The 5,625-nt window shown below is 38.5% G+C and overlaps 1 pseudogene; it reads right to left on the bottom strand.

Annotated features, from left to right (window-relative positions):
• Positions 1–3,293, bottom strand: part of LOC108647423 — an 11,079-nt pseudogene extending 7,786 nt beyond the window's left edge.
• Between the last annotated feature and the right edge of the window lie 2,332 nt (positions 3,294–5,625).

Raw genomic sequence — 5,625 nt, 5'->3', positions numbered from 1 at the left:
CTCTCCACAAATCCGGGCCTGAAAGCCGGGTGATGGGAGATGGACATGTTGCTTTGTTTGATTTTTTTCTCAGCCTTAGGTACCATGTTTCTATGATTATAAAATGGAAATAGGCATTTTTTTTTACCGTCTATTCATGTGTTTTTCCCCACAGCTCTGGCTTTTTCAAAAGGTTTACACACAACAGTCCAAATAGTTTTTATAATCGGTAGGGGTAATGAGGTATCTAAAATGGGAGAGAGGAGATGGCCGTTCACATTTGACATTTTGTTTTGTTTAAACAACAGCCATTAACGGTGATTCTTAAGGTCTAAGGGTACATAAGGCCTACGGACACAGCAGGGGCACAATCCCAACACAAAAACTCCTTCCCAGTGTCTCCCAAAGTTTGCACTGTTCTGCTGCTTTCTATATCTACAAGTACCACTCAATCCATAGAGCTGACCTGACAGAATTTGTGAGATCATCAAACAACTCTCTGCCCTTTATCTTTGTGTAACTTGGCATTATAAATTATATTGTAGACCTATATCTTGACCAATTACGCAACGTAATATGTGAAATAAGACATTTTTGTTGTTTTAAAAGCCTAAACCTTACAACATATATATTTTTACCATGACAGCAGATGTTGGCGGACAAGTAGTGCACTGTTCTTTAATATATTTATATATTTATAAATATATACTTTGTGCGCTTTTTACTCTATTTATCATTCCAATTTAGGAGTCCCTGTGGTGTTTTTTATTCATACTTTACATGTCTACTAGGACTCCTTGTGGTGATTTTGGGGATTTGATTAAGATTTTTTTTTTTTTAATTTTCACTGCTAATAGCTTTGTATGACTGGGACTATACATTTCTAACACATTGGGTATTATGTATGCTAAATAAAGGTGTGCACTGATTGGATATTTGTTTATATTTAAGCGATGACCTCTGCTTCCTTTTCACTATCCTGATGACGTCCCGTGATGGGTTGGTATTGAAACGCGTAGATTTTATGGTCTGAATAAAGGACTTGATTTGGATATAGTTTATGCCATGAGTGCTTCTCCTAGGATTGGATATATATATATATTTATACATACATATATGTATGAAAGGCGCTCTCTGTATTTACTGGTAATGTGGTACCTCCAGCTTCTTATGTGAACTTGAGTCACAGTAGTGCCCTAGAGTAAGTTAAAATGGTACTGGGCTGGAGGGCTGCAGAGGTTTGGCTTTTCTATAAAACTCCCTGACTTCCCTTCTATTACACATAAACCAGGTACATGGTGGTGTGATGGCAATTCTTTCACCAAAGAGCACTTTTCTGAAAAAGGGCAACACTGCAAGAGTTTTATTGTGTTATTTATATAGCGCATAGCAACAACACATTCCGCCTTTCACTTAGCAGACATTAATAAATACGAAGATGTTATATCTTTAGAAAGCAATTATTTTTAATTGTATAATATATATACATAATGTGAGCAGCAAAACAAATATAATGAAATAGTGCTTTAATTGGAGTAGCGAAAGCAGGGGTGGTGGGGGGGTGGCACTAGGCAGGTTGGGGTACAGGCTTCTTTCTTCACATGGACTCCAGTGAGTGTTTGGTGTACAACTGTTCAGTTATATGATCCATTGATCTTCATTACAGGAATAAGATGTTCCTTTGACTGTTTCGCCACGCTAGTCCTCAATCTGAAAAAAAACAGAATCACAGAATGAGGATTTACTATCTTAAAAAGGGGGCAAAACCCTTAAAACTTATGTGTTGATTATAAATAAATAAGCAGTCAGATGAATCATTCAGCATTGTAGATGATTTTATATTATAGAACTTCATTAATTAATTCCTGCAAATTAATCCAGTTTACTCACGTGGGGGTACAAAATGTGTGCCAAAAACCACAATCTAACATAAGTGAATGCTTTCATTATACCGCCAACAGTAAGAAGGAAATTCCATGTTTTATATTTGAGTCTTTCAGTGCCCTGTACTCTTTCATATGCCCATTTGAGGCAAAATGATTTGTCATAGGGATATAGAATGCCCTGTCAAAAACCCAGTGGTAAATCCTTCATTCCTGGTTTGGAATAAACCTACTTTTCATACCTTGGCGTGGATTAAAATGCCGCGGGTACCACCTTTAATATCTTCAATATCTTCTTCTTGGATCTCCGCAAGGGGCAACTACAACCTACCAGAAAGCAAAATTACACAATGTTGAGTAGTGCCAACTAATTGGTTTGTTTTCCTAATTGGTATGCCAGGTTTTACTTCCCTGTTTGTCACTTAAGGAATCCCAACCACAGGAGTCTTGGCCTGCTCTTTCCTATAACCAGCCACCTTTGGGCTTTGGGCCTAAATCTCGCTGCTCGGGTGTAAACAGGTCTTACCCATATGAGAATCCAGAGAACTCCCATGGGCAGGCAAGGTGCCAAAATGTCAGATTAGAGTAGAGGAGGCGAAAAAGTTAACAGTAATATACAGAATGCATTGTGGGGCAAACTGAACCAAAACTTAGTTATCTGTTCAAATAGAGCAGAGTATAAATGCATAATAACCTCAGTGCGTTAACAGGCAGATGTATAGTGTCCCGTAGCTGTTGTATAAAATACAGTTTTGTTTCGTCATCCTACTAGATCTTACTTGCCTGTTTTAACAGGTGAAGTTTTGTGGGAATATGTTACAAACCAATGAGCAGACTAATTCCTACATTAGCCTACCAGTCAGAACTTATTAAGGGTGGGGTCACCTATCGTCATCACTTTAATATGAATAGAACTTCTTATATGATATGGACCTGGCTCCTCCACCCTCCCATCATTCGTTTCTACTTATTTGATTGTTCATGGAGAAATACCTCTGAATGCCTCTTTGCAGCTTGATGGAAATCCTTACAGCAGGGCGTTTGTTTGATTTTGTTGTCAGTGCGGGAGCTTGCATTCAGGGTTGCTGCACGGCTTCTCCAGGGTGGTCTTGGTGTCCAAGTTCAAATGGAAGAAGAGCCTTTATTCTTTTGGTTTGAATAGAATGGTCCGCAGTCCATACCCTGAAAGATAGGTTATATTTCATAATAGATCTGGTCAAAAAAACTAGTAATTGTTTGGAAAAAAAAAAAAGTAAAAAGTTAAAATGCTTTGAGGCTCTGGCATATATCATTTAGTGCTTTTTTTTTTTGTCTGTAAATCAAAAATAAATAGAAATAGAAACTTTACTCTTGGAAGAAGAGGTGCTCTTTCCGCCATTTGCGCCAGCCTCACCCGACCGGAGGCGATGTTACTGGATCTTTCTGGTTCATCTTTCGATCGTAATTCTAGGATCTCTGATCTTCATGAATGGACCTTCTTCTATAGAATTGACTGCGCACTCCACCCTCCCCATCCTATTCCGTCTACTTATTGATGTTCATTGAGAATCCCTCTGAATGCCTCTGGCAAGCTCTGATGGAATCCTTACAGCAGGTGTTTCCGATGTTTGTCAGTGCCGGAGCTTGGCATTCAGGGTTCTCGCTGGCTCTCCAGGGTGGGTCTTGGTTGTCCAGTTCAAAGAGCCTTATCTTTCGGTGTTGTGATGTACTAGAAATGCGTCCCATCCAATATCGAAAGTATGAAAAGGTGTATTTATAATAAGTATCTAGTCCAAAAATAGAATTGTTGCGGAAAGAGAATAAGTGTTATAAAGGCATTTAAGAGGCTAGGCAATATTCATAGTGCCTTTTTCTTGTTGTAAAATAAATAATAGATTAGAAACCACCTTGAAGCAAGGGGTGCTTTTCACCATTTTGGCACCAGCCTCATACACGAACCGAGCGATGTCTGGATCTTCTGGATCTTCGACTATTCTAGATCTCTGAATTCTTCATGGAAATGGAATTCTTCTATAGATATGGACTGGCCCTCCCACCCTCCCATCTATTCCGTTTCTACTTTATTGATGTTTCATTTTAGAAATCCTCTGAATGGCCTCATTGCAGCTCTTGATGGAATCCTACAGCAGGCCGTTATATTGTCAGTGCCGAGCTTGGCATTCAGGCTGCTCTTGGCTCTCAGGTGGTTCTTGGTGTCCCAGTTCAAATGGAGGCCTTATTCTTCGGTTGTGTACTAGATGGTTCCCACAGCCATATTCCTGGAAAGTTAAATTGAAAAGGTAATATTTAATGATGATATCTGGCGTCCAAAAACTTAGAATGCTGGACAAGAAATCATATAATGCATTACGAGGCTATGGCACAATATTCAATTAGTGCTTTTCTGTTTGTAAATTGAAGGAATAGGAATAGAACCTACTTTGAGAGGGCGATGCCTCTTCACCCATTTCTGCCAGCTCACCCGAACCGACGGCGATTATTCTGGATCTTTTTCTAAAAAGCTACAAAATTATAATAAAAACAAAACATTGCTGGTAAATCCATTATTGTTTCGTCTATTTTATTTATTCTACAATGGGAAATATCCACCATAACATGCAGGCTTATGGAAAGACATAAGCAATTGATCCAACCCCATAAGAGAAAGCGACCATCTATCAGGATATTAACTCGACATTTAGGATTTGATCATTCTTCATTGTTTATATCTGTCGTGTGTTATAGAAATATTAATGCGTTGACTTAAACTTTGATTAAAAATAATTAGTCATTTGATCATATTATATTATTTGTTCACTAGATAATCTCATCTACTTTTAGTTACTCATCTTGTCCCCATATGAGAGATGTAATTCGCGTTGATTAGATCAGTAATTAGGGATGTGAGTTAGCTCTCCCACCACTAGCGCCTTCCTTCCTGACATGGTGGGACTGCAAGATTAGGCACCCACGAGAGAACAAGTCTTCACTATATAGTGAAAGCGTGGAGCTATAGCAAGGGGACTCTTCTTTGTATATTACGGGGATTAATCTGTTCTGTGAACATGAACAAAACATATATTAGAATCTTTATTTATATATTTTTACACAGCCATCTGTATAGAGAGCTCCATAGAAAGCACCTCCTTCTCGAACTACACCTTTGGCACAAACTAATTCAACCTCGGAGCCCCCCTAGTATGGGTGCTCAGATGAAGGTGAGTGCATTTGTAGGATACGATGGTTATTGAGCTAAATAATACTCATTGTACAACATAGTGAAAGGGTCATTGTAGATTGTGACCTCACTGTAATTTGAGAGCACTCAGAGTGGTGACATTATAGAGCCATCTTCTGTTTCATTCTTGATATCTCCAGAGGTATCTAAGAATTTGCTGGGCCACGAGCACACAATTACACACTCATAACTGTATACTTATGATGAATGCCTTATGCCACAAGGACCACTCTCGTGCGTAGAATAGAGTTTATAGTTCATAATTAGGTAACTCGAGTGTTCTAACTGGCATCAGGTCCTGCATCATAGCTCAACCGAGGTAACAGGTGGTATTAACAGATTATATCATTGCCCATATTTTTGTGTCATCAATTTGTTCTCAATATTAACTTGTATAATGAAAGAGACAATTGGGATATCATTATTTTCTATTAGCCGAAACACTCTCAAGAGATGATGTTTTCAATATGAACCCCAAAATGATTCCCCAATGTAAGTTGATATAAGTATTAGGGAATTGTTGCTCTTACTCTTTCACGTATACTT

The sequence above is a fragment of the Xenopus tropicalis genome, chromosome 4 (genome assembly GCF_000004195.4).
Source record: "Xenopus tropicalis strain Nigerian chromosome 4, UCB_Xtro_10.0, whole genome shotgun sequence".
Classification (NCBI taxonomy): domain Eukaryota; kingdom Metazoa; phylum Chordata; class Amphibia; order Anura; family Pipidae; genus Xenopus; species Xenopus tropicalis.
The sequence above is the reverse complement of the archived record's forward strand: the minus strand, read 5'-3'. Positions and strand labels throughout refer to the sequence as shown.